The sequence below is a fragment of the Protopterus annectens genome, chromosome 15.part0 (assembly GCF_019279795.1).
Source record: "Protopterus annectens isolate FY-2018-M chromosome 15.part0, PAN1.0, whole genome shotgun sequence".
Lineage (NCBI taxonomy): Eukaryota > Metazoa > Chordata > Ceratodontiformes > Protopteridae > Protopterus > Protopterus annectens.
Genome location: NC_056749.1, coordinates 201,396,275 through 201,416,205, shown reverse-complemented (window position 1 = coordinate 201,416,205; position 19,931 = coordinate 201,396,275). Strand labels below are relative to the sequence as shown.

The 19,931-nt window shown below is 46.0% G+C and overlaps 1 protein-coding gene across 1 annotated transcript in view; it reads left to right on the top strand.

The window, feature by feature from the left end:
* Positions 1 to 19,931, top strand: part of MSN (moesin) — a 580,418-nt gene that overhangs the window by 518,106 nt on the left and 42,381 nt on the right. The window lies entirely within an intron of this gene.

Below are 19,931 nucleotides of genomic sequence, written 5' to 3'. Positions count from 1 at the left end.
GGCAGAAATCAATCCAGAGGAGGTGCCTACAGGGGATGCCAGTGGCAAGGTAACAACCAGCGAGGCACAGACACAACTACTTCCACTGCAACAGGACAATCACAGTGACTTGGCTCTGGCACCGCCTACCAAGGAACAAATAGCAGCACCCTTAGGCGGAAAGTTAGCCTTATTTTCAAAAAACTGGCACTACATCACAAGAGACAAGTGGATTTTGCAAATTATAGACCAAGGCTACAGATTTCATTTCCATACTTTACCAGGAAAAAGAGGAATGCCAAATCTACCACCAAATCAAAAGACAGAAGCCCTAAAACAAATAGCTCAATTAGCAAAGATGAGAGCTGTGGAAAGGGTACCATCTATGGAACAAGGAAAGGGATTTTACTCCAGACTTTTCCTGGTACCAAGAAAAGAGAAAAGTTGGAGGCCTATTCTCGACCTGTCCGCTTTAAACGCATTCATCATTGTTCCAAAATTCAAAATGCTGACCCTACAGCAACTTCTTCCCATGCTGGGCAAGGAGTATTGGCTGGTGACTCTAGATCTCAAGGAGGCATACCTGCACGTCCCCATACGACCAAATTGCAGAAGATACCTCAGATTTCTTGCAGGATCAGAGCATTATCAATTCTCAGCATTGCCCTTTGGCTTATCTACTGCGCCCAGAGTGTTCATGAAATGCCTGGCATCAGTAATCGCATACTGCAGGCTTCAGGGAATCCAAATATATCCATACCTGGACGACTGCCTGATACAAGCGGACAACAAAAACAAACTAACAGAAGACTTACAAAAAGTCATTTGCTTACTGCAAGCCCTGGGATTTACAGTCAATATAAAAAAATCAAGGCTGATACCATCCCAAAGAATAACCTTCTTAGGTGCAGAATTGGACACAGAAAAACAGATGGCATTCCTAACTGCAGAAAAACAAGAACAACTTCCTCTCTACTACTTGGCATTAACAAAGCAGAACAAACTAACAGCAAGAAAAGTACTGCAGGCCTTGGGCTTCATGGCATCATGCATAATCCTGGTCCCTCATGCCAGACTGCATATGAGAAAGCTACAGTGGTACCTGAAGAATTTATGGTCTCAACACAGGCACAGCTTAGAAACCGAAATACCACTGATCCCATGCCTGAAACAAGAGTTCCTATGGTGGGCTCAGGCATGTCAGTCAAACACAGGTTTGCCCTTCCACAGCATCCAACCAAGCCAAACCATCACAACGGACGCCTCAGACCTCGGTTGGGGGGCCCACATGCTGGACAAGTGCATTCAAGGCTTATGGACTCCAGATCAGCTACACCTGCACATAAATCAAAAGGAAATGCTGGCAGTAAAACTAGCAATCCAGAATTTCAGACCATTCCTCCAAGAGGGGCAGTTGATAAGGACAGACAACACCACAGTCATGTGGTACATCAACAAACAGGGAGGCACTCATTCATACCCTCTATGCCGGATGGCACTGGACCTATGGAATATGGCTCTGAGCTACAACATTCAGTTACAAGCAATTTTTCTACCGGGAAAAGAAAACATCCTAGCAGACATATTAAGCAGAACTACCTCGGATGCTCACGAATGGATGCTACACCCGGACATCTTCAAGGTCATCACAAGGAAATGGGGACTGCCACAAATAGACCTATTCGCATCCCCACTCAATCACCAGCTCAAGAAATTCTGCACAAGGACGTACCACCCACTTGCTTGGAAGGTTGGACTCTCTATCCTTCAGTTGGAAAGGCCTGACAGCATATGCATTCCCACCTCTTCCTTTGATGCACAAGGTGCTATTGAAAATCAAAGAGGAACGTCCAAGGATCATTCTGATAGCTCCAAGACAACATTGGTACCCATTACTGAGGAGTATGTCTCGGGGGAAAATGTGGACACTACCCCTGATTCCCTTGCTATTAACTCAGAGCGGCTACAACACCCTGCATCCAAACCTGAAGACTCTGCAGCTGACTGCCTGGAACATTACATAAGAGCAACTAACCCAGATTTATCCCAAAGGGTTAAAGACATTATCCTTGAGGCCCGCAGACCTTCAACAAGAAGGAACTATGCAGGAAAATGGAAAAGGTTTCTCATTTGGAGTACTGAAAGGGGAAAAGATGTGTCAAAGGTAGACATTGCCAACATCCTGGAGTATTTGGCAGAGCTCTTCCATACAGGCCTGTCCTATTCCTCCATCAAGATACATGCATCAGCTATTTCTGCAGAATACAGCTTCGATCCCCCTGTCTTCTCACATCCTCTACTCAGGCAGTTTCTGAGAGGAATTAAAAATGTAAAACCTCCTAGAAAACCACCATTACCAGCTTGGGACTTGAACTTTGTGCTAGAAAAATTGACACTACCCCCTTTCGAACCAGCAGCAACAGCAGATCTTCAACATCTATCCTGGAAAACTGCCTTTCTGCTGGCAATTACCTCAGCAAGAAGGGTTTCTGAGCTACAGGCTTTAATGGCAGTACAACCCTTCCTAATCTTCCATCAAGATAGTGTCCATGAGAACAAATCCTACATTTATGCCTAAGGTGGTATCCAGAGTGTCTTTAAACCAGGCTATCCACCTACCTACCTTCTTCCCCAATCCACAGAACAGGGGGGAAAGACTGCTGCATACTTTGGATGTACATAGACAGTTGCGCTACTACCTGGACAGAACCAAAGGCAATAGAAAAACTGACCAGCTTCTGGTAGCATATGCAACAGGAAGGAAAGGAAAAGCAATTTCAAAACAGACAATCTCCAAGTGGATAGGAAATTGCATCAGATTCTGTTACTCCTACCATGGAAAGCAAACTCCACAGAACATAAGGCCTCATTCTACAAGGGCTACAGCCACTACCACAGCTTTCTTACGAGGAGTGGCTACCAAGGACATTATAGAGGCTGCTACTTGGACCTCCGTGCATACATTTGCCAAGCATTATAACTTACCTTTATATTCTAAATCCCGAGCAGGGTTTGCCACTGCTGTTTTGCAAGGGATCCTATCTACACCATAATTTCTTCTTCCTCCTCCCCTAGTTTGGCTATGGTATTCTACCCATTTGTAATGACTGCAGATGCATCCTTGAAGGACATAGTACAGTTTTGTACCTACCATAAATGTAGATGTCCGAACAGGAATGCATCTGCAGTCAGGATTACCCACCCTCCTTCCCCTCTGTGGTACTCCTAGGGTATTTACCCATCTAATAGCTAGCTGGGGGGGGATCTCTTATGGTGTATTTGTTTGTATATATGTACATACATGCTTATTTTTTGTGTTTGCCTTCTACTTTTTGGAAACATTGGCATTTATCCAAAATTTAGCTATCCAAGAGGGCACCTGGCATCTGGGGCAAGAAACACTGAGGAAAATGGCGTTGGCTGATGCCTTTATACCCGAAGAACTGCAGCTGTGACGTCGGGTGAAGTGCGACACCAGCCGAGGCCAGACCCAGACTTTGGAATCCGGCCGACCGAAGGGCTGCCTGACGACAGGACAACCCATTTGCAATGACTGCAGATGCATTCCTGTTCGGACATCTACATTTATGGTAGGTACAAAACTGTACTTTTCTTCAGTTTTTATTTCCCACTACTAGATATAATTGAAATTATCCTTCTCAACCTTGGCTTTTCCCCCCCTAGGCAAAAAAGGGGAGAGGCGTCCCCCATGTGAACACAGGGAGGACATGCAGACTCCACACAGAAGGCAACCCAGCCAAGAAGCAAACCAGGCAACCCCTTTCTGTCTGGCAAGGCACCCTTGCCAAGGATTGAACCATGGAACCTTGTTTTGTGAGGCAACATCACTATCTGCAGCACCACTGCCCTCCTCGTGTGAACATAAATTTAGTGTTGGAATACCTTCTGGGGTTTTCAGCAGAACCTGCTCTAGTAAAGATTCTGACTTGAAAGGCCACCCTGCTGCTGATCATCACAGCCAGGTGAGTCTCAGAGCTTATAAGCCTTGATGTGCAAGGAACCCTTCACTGTTTCACAGGGACGAACCCCTCCTTTATGCCAAGGTAGTATCAGAACTCTTTGAATCAAGCTGTTCACTTACCAATGTTCTTTTCAAACCCACAGAATAGAGACTGCATTCACTGGATGTTCATAAGCAGATCTGGTACTACCTGGACATGACAAGAGTTCCCGAAAAGATCAGATCACCTACTAGTAACATTTGCAGCAGGGAAAAGAGGCAGTGCTATCTCTAAATAGGCCATCTCAAAAAAGAGCCACAATTCACTACTTTCTGCTGTACCCATCATGGTAAAACCTTATCAGCCTATGTCGGAGCTCACTTCACCAGGCAGTGCAGCCACCACTGATTTCCAGTGTCGCTAGTCGAACAGTCCTGGAAGTGGACAGACATCTGTCCACACCTTTACTAAATATTGCTATTTAGCCAGTGCCTCCAGGAGTAGGGCAGGTTTTGCTACTGCTGTCCAATAGAATCTGCTTTCTTAGGGAGCTATCAAGACAGCTTGCCTCCCAGTTTATAGCTTTGGGAGCCTTCCCAAGAATCAATTCTGCCACTAACTACAAAGAACACTATATTTGTGTCACAATTACCATAGTTGTAAATATTTGAACTCTCCCTCCCTCTGGCCTCTCTACTCAATGGGTAGTCCATATCCAACAGCATCCCCTACTACTTTTACTACCCCATAGTTTGAAACTTTCCCTGTCGTTGACTTATGGAAGGGTTGTGCTGTCCTGTCCTGTGACGTCAGTTTCCGGTTCACTGCCTGTAAAGACCTGGAGATGGCATTGAGAGGCTCCTATTATACCCCGATGTCCTTCAAGGATGCATCTGCAGTTCTGACATATGGGTTGTCCTGCTTCAGGCAGCCCTTCGGTCGGCCGGATTCCAAAGTCTGGGTCCGGCGTCGGCTGATGTTGCCCTTTTAACCGACGTCAGAGCGCCTGGGGTATAAAAGCGTCAGCCGACGCCATCTTTCTCTGTCTGTCTTGCCGCGCGGTGCCCGAAGCAGTTCGCAAGTGCCGGTCAGCCAGCTCCTGTGATTTCAGCTACTGAAGTCTTCAAAAAAGCTAAGTACCCCGTTGGGGACTCTTTCTTGCCTCAGCCGATGTCGGATCAAACTGTTAAAGTTAATAATTGTTTAACTTGTGGGAAACAAATACCTCATAAGGATTTCCACTCTTACTGCTTACCCTGCCTAGGCCCAGACCACGACATCTCTGCCTGTACAGCCTGTGCTTCCTTCAATAAACGCACTCTTAGGAGTCGGGCAGAGTTTGCAGAGGAATATTTTGGGGAAAATGTCTGTTATATCATGCCGTCGGAGCTTCCGACAGCACATTTACCCAAAAAACGGAAGGATAAGGACTGACGCACGCGGTCCGCGGTTTCGGCCGACTCCACGCCTAGGCCTACCGCGAGTGTCTCTGCTGAAGCCGAATCTCTACTGCTTCCGACCGACGACACCGCACAGCCGATAACTTCGGTACCGGAGGCCACCACAGGGTCGGTCATAGAATTTCCGTCTGAAACCGGTGCTCAAGAAACTTCCGACACCATTTGTGTTGATAAAACTACTCCAGCACGTGGGGCAGCCAGGCCTCCTGTATCCATGTCCATTAAGGCCTTTACACGTGCTAAAGCTGCTAAACAGCCAAAATCTCTCCCTCCCAAGGCTATTCCTCAGGGATCCACTACCGGTTCACAAATTTTAAGTTTAGCTGAGTACCTTATTTCCTTAATCAGGGGCTCTCAGCCACATCCAGACAGGGGTTCTCAGCCACCTCCAGGCAAAAGGCCGAGGGTTGAGCAGACAGATCCCCAGTTTTCTGATGAGGCCTCAGATAACTCTGCCCATTCAGACTACCAGGAGGAGGCCTTTCCGGCCTACGAGGATTCTGATTCAGAGGAATCTACTCCCTTGGCCTCCCTCACCCCTGAAAGTTGTCCTTTGGGGAGACCCTTCACTCCATGAGAGAGCATTTCAAATGGCAAGGCCAGGAATTCTCTGATTCCAGGAAGAGGTTAAGGACTTTTTTGCATTTACCTCAGCATAGACCTTTGGCTATTCCTCCCGTTTTAAATGTTATAGAAGATGTGTATTGTCTAGTATTTCCCCTGACTCCCTTCCTCCGGCTCCTGTCAAACCCGACAGGTACTACAGGGTCCCGGACTCGCATCTATTCCTTTACAAGGGCCACTCTGCTGACCCAGAAACTATTTCCCAGGGCCCTAAAGGGGTTACAACCACCCACTACTAAGAATCCTCTTCCTTCTGAAAGGGAATCCAGGGCTTTAGAGAGATGGGGTAAAAAAGTGTATACTTCCACACTTTCTATGAGAGCATTAAATTGTCAATTCCATATGATACAGTATCAAGAGTATCTGTTAGATGAATTGCATAAAAAACTAACCTCGCCTGAACCCCTATATCGCAAGGCGCTTCAGGATCTGGTGCATAACTCCCAGCAGGTTAGCAACCATTTCTTACAGTGTGGTTATGATGCAGTGGAAGCTTCATGTAGGTCAGCAATGACAGGTGCAGTCATACGTAGACATGCTTGGCTGAAGGAACAAACACTGCCAGATCATGTTAAAGCAAAGCTTCTGGATGCACCACTGGAAAAACAAAAGTTATTTGGTTCTACGGCTCAAGAGGTCTTAAAGAAATTTGAGGAAAAGGCTAAATCAGTACAAACAGTCAAAGATTTTCTCCAGGTCCAACCACCAAGATTCAGCAGAAATTGGCCTTCTAAGAATTGGTCCTTTCCAGACGCAGAAAGATTTCAGAGGCAAAAACAGGCATGCCAGAGGTAGAGGGCAAGCTCGAGGCTCCTACAGAGGACATCAATGGCAGCCTCCTAACCAGAGATGTAGTGCAGGACCTACAACTACTGCACAAGGACAACCTCAATGACTAGACTTTGACCCTGCCAACCAGGGCTAAATTGGAAGCACCTTTGGGCGGAAAGTATCTTTATTCTCAGAAAATTGGCACAGTATTACAAAGGACAAATGGATACTGCAAATAATGGACAAAGGATACAGATTCCATTTTCATACATTACCAAAAAGACAAGGCATGTCAAACCTGCCACCAAATTAAAGGGCAGAGGCTTTCAAGCAAATTTCCAACCTACTACAAATGAAAGCAAAAGAAAAGGTTCCTTTCACAGAACAAGGCCAAGGATTTTATTCCAGACTATTCCTTGTTCCAAGAAAAGAAAAGCAATGGAGGCCTATTCTGGACTTGTCTGCACTGAATACTTATCTCATCGTACCAAAATTCAAAATGCTGACCTTACAGCAACTCCTTCCCATGCTGGGCAAGGGGTCCTGGCTGGTAACTCTAGACCTCAAGGAGGCATACCTGCATGTCCCTATCAGACAAAGTTGCAGAAGACACCTCAGATTTCTTGCAGGTTCAGAGCATTGCCCTTTGGCTTATCTACTGTGCCCAGAGTATTCATGAAATGCCTGGCATCAGTAATTGCTCATTGCAGACTTCAGGGGATTCAAATATACCCATACCTGGACGACTGCCTTATACAAGCGGACAGCCAACAAACATTGGTAAAACACTTGAACTATGCCATCCGCCTACTGCAGGCCTTGGGATACACAGTCAACATTCAGAAATCAAGACTTGTTCCATCCCAACGAATAATTTTCCTGGGTGCAAAACTGGATACAAACACCCAAATGGCTTTTCTCACAGAAGAAAAACAAGAACAATTGCCAGATTATTTCAGAAATCTGACAACACAAACCCAGCTGACTGCAAGGAAAATCCTGCAGGCCCTGGGTTTCATGGCATCTTGCATTCTTCTGATTCCACAAGCAAGGCTGCATATGAGGAAACTACAATGGTACCTAAGGAGTCTATGGTCTCAACACAGTCACAGCCTAGAAGCTTTGATCCCCCTCATTCCATGCCTTCAAAAGGAATTTCTGTGGTGGGCACAAGCAAGCCAGTCAAACATGGGTCTACCTTTCAGCAAGCCACATATCAGCCAAACCATTACAACGGACGCCTCAGACCATGGATGGGGAGTGCACATGGAGGGCAGATGCATTCAAGGACAATGGACACAAAAAGAATTGCGCCTGCACATCAACCAAAAGGAAATGCTGGCAGTGATACATGCAATCGAGGCCTTCGAACACTTCCTACATCAAGGTCACCTGCTAATAAAGGCAGACAATACCACAGTTATGTGTTACATAAACAAGCAAGGAGGTACCCATTCCTACCCTCTTTGCAGGCTGGCAATGAATCTTTGGGAACTTTCCCTAAAACTCAATGTAGAGCTGCAATCCCAGTTCATTACAGGAAAGGACAATGTACTGGCAGACAGCCTAAGCAGAAACATCATGGATCCACACGAATGGATGTTGCACCCAGACATTTTTCATCAGATAGCACAATCTTGGGGAAGGCCGGACATAGATCTTTTTGCCTCCCACCACAACCATCAACTGAAGAAATTCTGCACAAGGACATACCATCCTCAAGCATGGAAAGTGGACGCACTCTACTTCAGCTGGTGTACTCTAACAGTATATGCATTCCCACCTCTACCATTAATGACCAAGGTCTTACTGAAGATCAGGACAGAGCAACCAAAAGTGATTCTGATAGCTCCGGACTGGCCAAGACAACACTGGTACCCACTGTTAAAGAGCATGTCACGCACGAAACCGTGGCCTCTACCACAATGGCCACTTCTTCTGACACAGCACAATTACAAAATTCTGCACTCTAGCCTAAAAACCTTGCAGCTGACAGCCTGGAAAAATACCTTGACTCCTCGCCAGGATAAACTATCCAAGAGGGTAAAGGGATATCATCATGGAAGCTCGGCGGCCTTCCACAAGAAAGGCATATTCAGCAAAATGGAAAAGATTTCTTACCTGGAACACCGCAAAGGGTTAAGATCCGACAGTGATGAGCATTCCACATATCCTGGAATACTTGGCTGATATGCTCCATAATGGCCTTTCTTATTCTTCCATAAAAATTCATGCTTCAGCAATTTCAGCAGAGTACAACACTGATCCACCTGTATTTTCTCATCCTCTGCTAAGGCAGTTTCTAAGAGGGATAAAAAACATCAACCCTCCAAGGAAACCACCAGTCCCTGCATGGGACCTTAACTTCATGTTGGAAAAATTAACTCTACCTCCCTTTGAACCAGCAGCATCTTCAGAACTACAATTCCTGTCTTGGAAGACTGCCTTCCTTCTGGCCATAACCTCAGCAAAAAGAGTATCTGAGTTACAGGCCCTCATGGCAGTACAACCATTTCTCATTTTTCATCCAGACAGAGTCTCCTTGAGAACCAATCCTTCATTCATGCCAAAGGTGGTATCCAGGGTCTCACTGAACCAAGCTATTCACCTGCCTACCTTCTTTCCAAATCCACAAAATAAAGGAGAGAAACTTCTGCATACCCTGGACATTCACAGATAGTTGTGCTACTACTTGGACAGAACTAAGACTTGCAGAAAAACTGATCAACTCTTTGTAGCATATGCTGCTGGTGTACAAGGAAAAGCAATTTCCAAACAGACATTTTCAAAATGGATAGGAAATTGCATTTGATTCTGTTACTCTTTTCATGGAAAAGCTGTGCCAGCTAACATCAGGCCTCATTCCACCAGAGCAACAGCCACCTCCACAGCCTTCTTAAGAGGGGTGGCTACAAAGGACATTTTAAAAGCTGCTACATGGAGCTCTGTGCATACATTTTCCAAGCATTACAACTTGCCTTTATATTCCAGATCAAGAGCAGGCTTTGCTACTGCAGTCCTGCAGGGCATGTTAGCTACACCATCCTTTTCTTAGGTCCTACCACCCCCAGCTTGGCTATGGTATTCTACCCATATGTCAGGACTGCAGATGCATCCTTGAAGGACATAGTACAGTTTTGTACCTACCATAAATGTAGATGTCCGATAGGTATGCATCTGCAGTCGGGTTTTCCCTCCCTCCTACCCCTCTGTGGTATTCTTTGGGTACCTATCCCTCATTTTAGCTAGCTGGGGTTATCTTTTATGGTGTATTTGTTTTTTATTGCTGTGCATGTTTGGAATTTTTTCATCTCTCCAAATTTATCCTTCCTTAGAGGGCACCTGGGGCAAGAAAAACTGAGGAAGATGGCGTCTGCTGACTCTCTTATACCCCAGGCGCTCTGACGCCGGACCCAGACTTTGGAATCCGGCCGACCGAAGGGCTGCCTGAGGCAGGACAACCTATATGTCAGGACTGCAGATGCATACCTATCGGACTTCTACATTTATGGTAGGTACAAAACTGTACTATGTCCCTGATGCCTGTCTTTGAATGTCCCTCTGATAGGGGAGATGCAGTTTTCTTGTAATTGGGCTGGTTGTGGGCTTCTGCATGACATGAAGACCCAAGGGTCAGTACTGCAACCCTGATGTACTCTGTCAACAATTATAGTAAAAGTGACACAACTGTACCATCTCTGGAGACCTTCCCCCTTCTGCTTCCTCTTCAGTCTGTAACAAGATTCTGCTTTGAAGATATGAGGGCTGTATAACAATTAGGACTGATGATAAAAGCACATGAATGTCAAGAGGTGCTAGCAGTAATCACTGCTTTAAAAAACAAATTATCGTTGGTCCCTAGGACTTGCCATGATGGATTTTCTGAGAGATCATTGTTGCAGTTGCCACACTCTCCAGCTTTGTATATATTTTTACATGTATACAGTGTTTCTTTTCATAGTATTTACTTTTCAGGACTCTAGCCTCCCTTCTTGAGGCAGGAATGCTTTAAAGCTTTTGGTGCCTTTAACTGCTTTCATGTCTCTCCTCAGACCTTTCAGCAGTTAGGATACGAAGATGATGTCCTGAAGCTTTGAAAGCAGGATGGTGGCTATGTTGTATTAACAGGAATATATTAATGTCTACTGTGTTGGTTAGGCATACTTGCACAACTGTTTTCCAACAGCTTCCATGGTAACCAAAAAAAAAATCTGCATTCTAACAGCCCAGCACTAATTTTAATTGCACAGTAGCTGGCCTTTAAAACACTAAGGGCACTTAATTTGACTTTCAAAAACAAGCTTTAAAAAAAGCTGTTTACACTCGTTAATTTTACTTCCAGGTCGCACAAACTTCGAGCAATAAATTAAAGTGCCTATCTCACTTTTGCTGCTTTACAGAGAGCAATTTTGGTGAAAAAAAAAACTAAACCTGTCTAATGTCAATTTTCATTCAGTCCAACTAATGGGTTTGGATCCGACTCGGCCATTGCAAAAGCTTGTGGCAACTTCAAACTGTCGCTCCTCCCTTACCCACTATACACCAACCCCATTTATCTCTGTTGTAGTTTGTAGCTTGAAAGCGAGAGAGACCGTGACTGAATCTTCTTGTGCAGAGTCATTCTTTTTAAAAATCTTCATATTTCCTTTCTAAATTTTAATCCGTCAAGTCTTATCTCCCTTGTGCATCACTTAATTTTCTTCCACTTTTTGTACGTTTTTTCATACTCAATACTATTAGTGTTCCTGTCTGTTTTCTACACTACGTGTAGCATATAGTTACCGTCGGCCTTTTTCCTGTTTTTGTGGTTGATTAAAAAAAAATTTTCTTTAGTTGATATAATTCTCTCTAATCTCTGTTTTTGTAGTTATTGTTGCCTCCCTGTACATTTGTGTTCTGTGTGATGGCTGAAAAAGAGAACTACCAACAGTACATGCAAGTAAAGGCCAGGTGCACAGCAAAAAAAAAAAACACTATGTACACCAACACCCGAGCCAGCACTCCTCACACTACGGTGAAGGGTTAAATAAATAGCACAATTCCTTACTAAGCAAACATAGCTTTATTCCACTACAACAGCCTACCGGTTTTGGTTTGATTAGCATTTATGAAGGCTAAGTGAAGAACTGATGAAGGCTAATTAAGCCAAAACTGGTATGCTGCTGTGGTGGAATAAAGCTGTTTGCTTTGTAAGGAATTGTGCTATTTATCTTTTCACCGTAGTGTGAGGAGTGCTGACTTGTGTGTTGGTGAAAGAGAAAAGCCTGGCAGGGTTTAAGAAATGCCTTAAATGCAGCCATAAGATTGTTCTCTGACTAGTGCACATTGTGTACTACCTAGGCCCCCCCCCTCCATTTACAGGAGGGACTGTGCCCTTTGACACTGATTTAACCCGCGAACTCTTAACAGAGAATAATTTGATCCTGAAACGCACACTGCCTACCTCTTTTGAGGAGGCCTTATCTGGAGTTTCTCCTACAAAATTTAAAATGTTAGTCTCCTTCTCCCAAGTCCTCCTTCAGAGCAGACTAGAAAGAGGCCAATATCTGCACAGTCCAAACATAAATGAATGGTAAAAGCTTTGGATCAGACTTCATTGGATCCGAAGCATAAAGAAAAATCATCTGATTCGACCATCATCGAATCCTAAACATAAAAGAATTGAATTATTTGATCGACCACATTGGATCCTACAGAAAGTTCCTGTTTGATGCATCTGCCATGAACCAGATTTTCTCCCTCTGTGGACTCTGTGCCTATGAGGGTTCCATCACCATTCCTGGAAAGACCAAAGTCCACATCTAACCTATCCACTCACTCTTCCAGAAGCCTCTTGGAGGATGCGTAGAGACCGGTGAGAGAGAGAGCCTCTTGGGACAGTCGGTCAGGTGTCTAATCATGTCCTACTCTTTCAGGTCAGGAGATCCGTTCTACAACTACACCACCTTTACCAGTTCCTCCTCTGACTCTGTATGGGACCTCAGAGCCCTTGGATCCCAGTTAGCCAGAATCATCTTGCTCTGATCCAAGTATTGCCTTCTCTGATACAAAGCTGGCTTTGAGAACTTCAGTCCAATTTGATCCGGAGAGCTCTTGGAGCTGGGACTAACTTTTTGGATCTGAGGTGTGTGTTGACTCTGAAGCTTCCGTTGCAGTCTTTGCACCTTGGGGCCTTGGCAGCGGTTAGTTCAGCTGTGACTTCTGCCTTGGGAGGGCTGTTTTTGGAGCAGGGTGGGACCAGGATCCAGAAGCTTGCCTTCTCAAATTCAGGGTCCTATCCTTCTGTGGGGGACAGTCTGCTTTTGAAGTTATGGAGAGGGCCTTGTCTAAATCATTGACATGAATGGTTCCTCCCACCTTGGATACTCAACGGGTTACCTTTCTCTCTCTGCACTTAGTGTCACCTTTCTTCTCCACAGAGACAGCTGGTACCAAAACCCAGGCTTCCCAGCAGGGTAGCCCCATTTTTTCTGATACTACTTCAGAGTATTCCACTGAAGTGGTCCCCGAAGAAGAAAATATGCAAGAATAAACACTTGGATTCCTCAGAATCTGTCACAGAAGATACAGATTTTGATGAGGGTAAAAGGTCCCCATGGTCATCTAATTCCTCTCATTTGGAGACATCTAGAAATCCTAAAACAGAGGTGGGTGGAAGACCTAACAACCCTTTGTCTGAAGAATCTGTATTCCTAGAGGCATTGGGTACTGGCCAGACTACCTCATGGGTGACTCTACCTGCCAATGAGCTCATTGACTTGATTTCTCTGCGGGCCTGGAAGGATCCAGACACTACTGAGGCAGTTCCTTGGAGACCTGACAAAATTATGACGGCACAGGACAAACAGTTTTGGGCTAAAGGAGTGCCTATTGATGACTTGGTCATGGTGGCCACTAAGAAGAAACTAGCTGAGGTGTCTTGGATGATGGATAGGTTTGAGAAGCCTGTCTGTGCTTCAGCCACCATCACCTTAAGGTCACTGAACTATTTGGCACATTTCGCCAAGTTAGAGGGACCTGATTTAAGGAACTTTCAGACACCCTCTTAGGATCTGTTTCTGAAGTACAAGCTTCTGTCGCATCTTAGTTGGCTACCCTACAAGCGATATCCAGTTCCTCCTTAAGGCCCATTTCTCATGTAGCAGAAGAAATCTGACAGCTGGTGCAGGCGTTTCCATAAGGAGACGCCTGGATGCGGTTGTGACTTTGCAGAGCTCTTTAAGTCGTCTTTTATCAATGCTTTTTGACGACAATTTTGTTTGGCCCCAAAGTAAAAGGAACTTTATGCAGGTGAGAAGAATGTAAAGACATTTTGTCTTGAGCATACGTTTTTCCATCTCTCAAAGATCCTTTTCGAGGAATCAGTGAGATGAAGGGAAGATGTAGTTCAAAAAGCCCCAAGGGCATTTCCAGGACATACGTGGAGGTGGTTCCCCCCCAGGGACGGAGAGGGGGGTTGCAATGGTAGATGCTACCAATGCGTCAGAGGTGGTCCACAAAACCAAGGGTCCAGAGATTCGTCCTTTGACACTACCAGAACTCCTGAAAGGAGGCCTGATTGTCCCCTTCCTGAAGCAATTGGGGGTGTTTTTCCCTGAACTAGAGAGCCTGGCTAGACATAACAGATACTAGGGTGCAGAGGATCATTTCCAGAGGTTATATTGTACCCTTCTACCTTCCTCATCCCCGTTCAAGGAAAATCCCTGATATTACACCCAATCAGAGGGAACAAGCGGCAACTAAAGTGCAAAAGCTGCTAGAAAAGTTATCCAATAAGTCCCCTGAACAAAGAGAGTCTGGAATTTACTCAAGATTCTTTTTGGTGCCAACGAAAAAGGGACTGGAGGCCAATTTTGAGTCTTGGCAACTTTGAAAAGCTAAGTTCCAGATGGTCACAGTTCAGTCCATTCTTCCATTTTTGGGTTCTTCCCTTTGGTCTCACCACAGGCCCCAGGCTGTTCGTGTATGGTAGTAGTAGCTGTTCACTTGAGACTGCAAGGAGTCCGGGTGTTTCCATATATAGACAACTGACTCATTTATTCCCCAACAAGGCATTGGTTCGTGATGGCAAGAGAAAAGGGTATTCAGACAACTACTTTTCTGGGTATAATAAACTACAAAAAAAAATCTCATTTCAAACTAACTCAAAACATAGTTTATAGGTGCACTTCTCAATACAAAGTTGACTACAGCCTCGCTTACCTTACTAAGAGTTCAGACAATAAGATTAGAAGTAAAGAAGATAGTTAGCCAAGTAAGATATTTAAATTATTTATCCTCTAACTTTGTCTTGGTTAATACTCATAATTTTTCTTAGCCTTTATTTACCCACGTTTTCTTGTGCGAGTGGTTTAATCTCTATACCGGTTGGTATTTTTCTACCATTGTTAATGGTTTTCCTTCCTTAACTACTGTTTGGTAATTCTTTCTACCATAGTTAGAATTTTCCCCTTTTTATTCTGTGAATGTGTGGTGTTCCTTTCTGACTGGGTTTCTACCTTCCTTCTCATATGGCTAAGTTTACCACTGGATTTAAGCAGTGCCAAGAGTGTGGCAGAAAAGTGCCCAACTCTGGGCACGATTCTTTTGTTTGGGTGCTTTTCATTTGGATTTAGAGAGCTCTGTCAGGGCTTCTGTACTAGGGCCTTGGTAGAACTTTGTAATAAACTTACTTTAAAGGGCTTCTTAAAGCCCCCTTTGAAGAAGCTTTGTCCAAGGCCAATAAGACATTTCAGGTCTCTGGTTCCAAAGCCAGTCACAGTGCCGTCTCCATTGGCACCAAAATCTAAAAGAATATAAGTACTCTATTGGTTCCTCTGCTGAACTGAAACCAAAGGATGTTATGTAGTCCAATCTCACCTACATTCTTACCCGTGGGTTCGGAGCCGAACCTCTGCTCCGACTCAGCCATACTCTAGCTCGAAGTATTTCAATTGGCTGGGCTGGGCTGAAAGGTATCCCATGTTGCACTGCTCCCTTTCCCCAGATCTCGTTTGCCACTCAAAGCTCAGACGTGGTCTCGCTCTTGGCTGTGGCTAAGTATAACTTTTTGTTGTCTTGACTAAAAAATTGATCCAAAAGCTATTTTCATAGCTAGGTGTGTTGCTTTGTGGAAGCGTTTTTTGTATGGCCTTTGTGGCATTGGTCTACTTTTTATCTGGTATCCCATCAGCTATCTCCCAATGGGCTAGGCCCATTTTAGTTACCTAGTCCTCCCTTGGTCATCTGTTTTCCCCCTTCTGTGCTCGCTTTTGTTTTAGGTACCTATCCCCTCTGGGCTAGGACCGTTTAAATTAGAGGACCTAGTCCTTTCCCTTGTTTTTCTGTTAGGACCGTTTGAGTTAGAGGTCCTTGTTTAGTGTCTGTAGTTTAGTTTAGTTCCCGCGCTTGTTGCTGGTGTCTTTTACTGTTGTGTTAGTATCCTGCCGACCATGTCTAAGGATACAAAAGAACATAAGCCTTCGGGCTTTAAGAAATGTAAATGTGGGTACAAGATGTCCATTACTGATGGGCACTGTGTGTGTTTATTGTTTGGGGGCTATACACCTTCAGGAGTCTTGTGCGTTCTGTCACGCATTCAGCCCTCGTGTTCAAGAAAGGAAGAACAAACTAATTCTGAAGGGGCTACTGAAACCCTCTTTCGAGGAAGATTTGGAGAGGTCTTCTAGTGCTAAGTCCTCTCCCTCTGAGAGACCAAACATCTAAAGCAAAAAAAACCTATCTCCGGCTCAGTCTGTCTTTTCTGAGCCTCCGGAGAAAGTTACTATGTCTACTGTGACATCCTCGGCTCCACTGTCTTCGGTGCCTTAGGAAGCTTGTCAACTGACAGAACTTACATTGGCTCCCAGCCTCTGAGCCGATGTCAGAGATACTAGTTCAGAGCCAGTCCCCAGTTTTTAGACTGGTTTCTCCTCCTCGCAGGTCTCCTTCAGAGAGGAGATCTAGATCTCCTACCTTGTCCTCTAGGTCCTCCAGGACAGTCTCTGATGTGGATAGAGTGGTACAGAGACTGCTTCAATCACCGGTGCTGGCTAAATTGCTTTCGGCTCCAGCCCAGTCTGCTCTGGAGCCAGTCACCCATCCATTGTTGATATCTCAGAGCAAATCTCTGCCTTCGGAGCCCGAGTGGTCAGCGCCATTTGATGCATCTAGGTCGGCTCTGATGGCCCATCCTGGCTTATTGGCTCCGATCTCTGCTCTGACCCAGTCTGATCCATCCACGGGGTCCAGGACTCATGGTTCCTCGGTCGGACCTGAGGGGGAGGTTTCGGGGACGCTCTTCAGCTCCTAGCCTCCCTCTCTCTGCTTCGGCTCGGGTGAGCCTGACCCTTGCTTCGGATCTTGCCTCTTCTGCTCCGAGGACTTCCATGGTTGGTTGATCCTCTGAGCCAGGGGGGACCAACTTTCGAGGTCATGCGGAGCATGCTGGCAAGGTCCTTGGCTGCATCATACAGCACTGACACACTACCCCCCTCCAGCTCCAGTATCAGTCTGTGATCGCCCTCTATCCTTGGACAGCGGAGACCTTGGGCCTCAGGATACCTCCATGACTGGTCCCCAAATTTGAGGGCCTCCTAGAGTTTTTGCCTGAGGAGCCACCCAGAAAAAGAACGTGCAGGAGGAAGCGCATAAACTCCCAGGAAGAGTCTCTCACGTCAGACACAGACGTCGAGGAATCTGAGGGGTCCCACATGTCATCCTCTGAGGATATCTTTCTCTGAGATCCTAGAGATCTTGAAACAGAGGCGACTGGCCTTCTAAACCCCACTCTGAGGAGTCTGTGTTCCTGAAGGCCTTTGGGGCTCAGCCCTCCGCCTCCTGGGTCTCTCCACCCTTCGAACTCCTGGATCTAGTTTGTCGGAGGGTGTGGGAAACCCCTGATGCTGTGGAACCAGTTCCCAGGAGACCCAACAAATTTCTGTCTGCCCCCTCTGACAGAGTTTCTTACGAAGGGCGTCCCAGTAATTGCCATGGTGGTGGTAGCGGCCACCAAGAAGGAACTGGCTGAGACTTCCTCTACCGTACATCCCCCTAACAAGGAGTCCAGGACCATGGACCGGTATGGGAAGCGTATGTTTTCTTCAGCGGCCTTTACACTGCGGCCGTTGAATTACTTGTCACATTTTACATGGCTCCAAAGAGATCTGAAAGAGCTGGGAGATGCTCTGCAGGGTAACGTTTCTGACACACTGGCTCAGTCAACTCTCAGATGTGTACCCTAAATTCTATTGCTAACTCCTCCATGAGGGTGGTCTCTTATGCAGCTGAAGGAGCGAGTAGGGCAGCGAGTTTTGAGTTTCTCTCAGAAGGCACTCCTGGATGCACCTCTGTAATTTCGCGCAACAACGCCCCATTTGATGGTTCCTCATTGTTCGTAACCAAGGTGAAAGACACTCTCACTAGGTTCCAGCAAGAGGGAAAAACTCTGCTGTGGGAGTCAGTTTTTCCATGCCTTCTAGACCTTATCCCAAGGTCCAGAAGAGTGGGAAAATGTAGTTCAAGAAATCGCAGAGGTTTTCTCATGACTCTGTGATTCCCCCTCCAGAGGCAGGGGAGGGGGGTAGTAACTCGGGTAGATGCCGCTCGAGGCAGAGGAGGCCCGCATAACCAGGGAGACCGTAATTCATTTCATGGTTCTCCCTACCAGTGCTCCTGATGGGAGGCCCGACTGCACGTTTCCGGAGCCAGTCGGGGGTCACATTTCACTATACCCAAAAGCCTGGCAAGACATCACCCAGGACCAGTGGGTATTAAAAATTTTCTCCAGAGGATGTCACATCCCCCCCCCCCCCCAACCACCACCACCGATCAAAAGAATTCCAGATGTTCCACCTAATCAAAAGGATTCCGCAGCTTCAGAGGTTATAAAGCTGTTAGAAAAAGGAGCCATCCAGCATTTCCCCTCAGACCAGATCGCATTAGGGACTTACTCCAGATTCTTTTTGGTGCCGAAAAGAACAGGGGACTTGAGACCCATTTTGGATCTCAGCCGCTTGAACCTCCACGTGAAGAAGTCAAAGTTCCGAATGGTCACGCTGCAATCTATTCTCCCATTGTTGGGAAAAGTGTGGATGTGCTCCATCGACCTCAAGGATGCTTACTACCACATAAAGATGGACAGAGCATCCACAAGTCATCTACGCTTCCGGCTGGGAGCCAGTCATTTTCAATTTCGTGCCCTGCCCTTTGGTCTCACCACAGCCCCCAAGGTGTTCACCAAATGTATGGCAGTGGTGATGGCTCACGTGAGACGTCAGGGATTCAGTGTTTCCATACCTGAACGACTGGCTCCTTTCTGCCACAACCAGGCATCTACTACTACAGACCAGAGATGCCACTATCAAGCTGCATCAACAAACTGGGAAAAGTCTGCCTTGTTGCCCTCGCAGCATGTCACCTTTATAGGCGCCGAGTTAGACACCATGCTCATGAGGGTGCTTTTACCACAAGAAAAGATTCAAGTTTTGTAACAAGTATACGTGTTGCTCCCTCAGAGTGAAGGCAGAAACGGTTCTCAAATTGTTAGGGACTATGGCTGCAGCAATTATGCTGGTTCCTCTTGCGAGGCTTCACATGAGGCTCCTTCAGTGGATGCTCTTCGCCCAGTGGTCTCTACAGCATCTTCCACTTTCTCATCTCATAATGATCACAGACAGGTGCAAGCAAGATCTATGCTGGTGGCTTTCACTCCAGCAACCTCAATGTGGGAAAGCCTTTCGTCCCATCCCCTCCTGTTACCACAGTGACCACGGATGCCTCCCCGATGGGGTGGGGGGTCATTATCTTGGCAGGACAGTCCAAGGCACGTGGCAGGAACATGAGATACATCTGCATATCAATATGTTGGAGATGAGAGCAGCGTTACTAGCATTGCAAGCACTTCAGAGCTTACTTCCTCTCGGGACAGTTGCGATCCACTCAGTGTCAGTGGTATGGTATCTGAACAGTGGTATGGTATCTGAACAAACAGGGAGGAGCCAAGTCGTATCCCCTTTGCAGAGAGGCCATTCCAGTGTGGCAGTGGGCAGTGTCTTCCCAACGTTTTCTTGTAGCAACTCACATTCCAGGGAAGTCCAACGTGATCGTCGACAGGTTGAGCAGAGCTATTCTGATGCCTCACGAGTGGTCCCTGAAC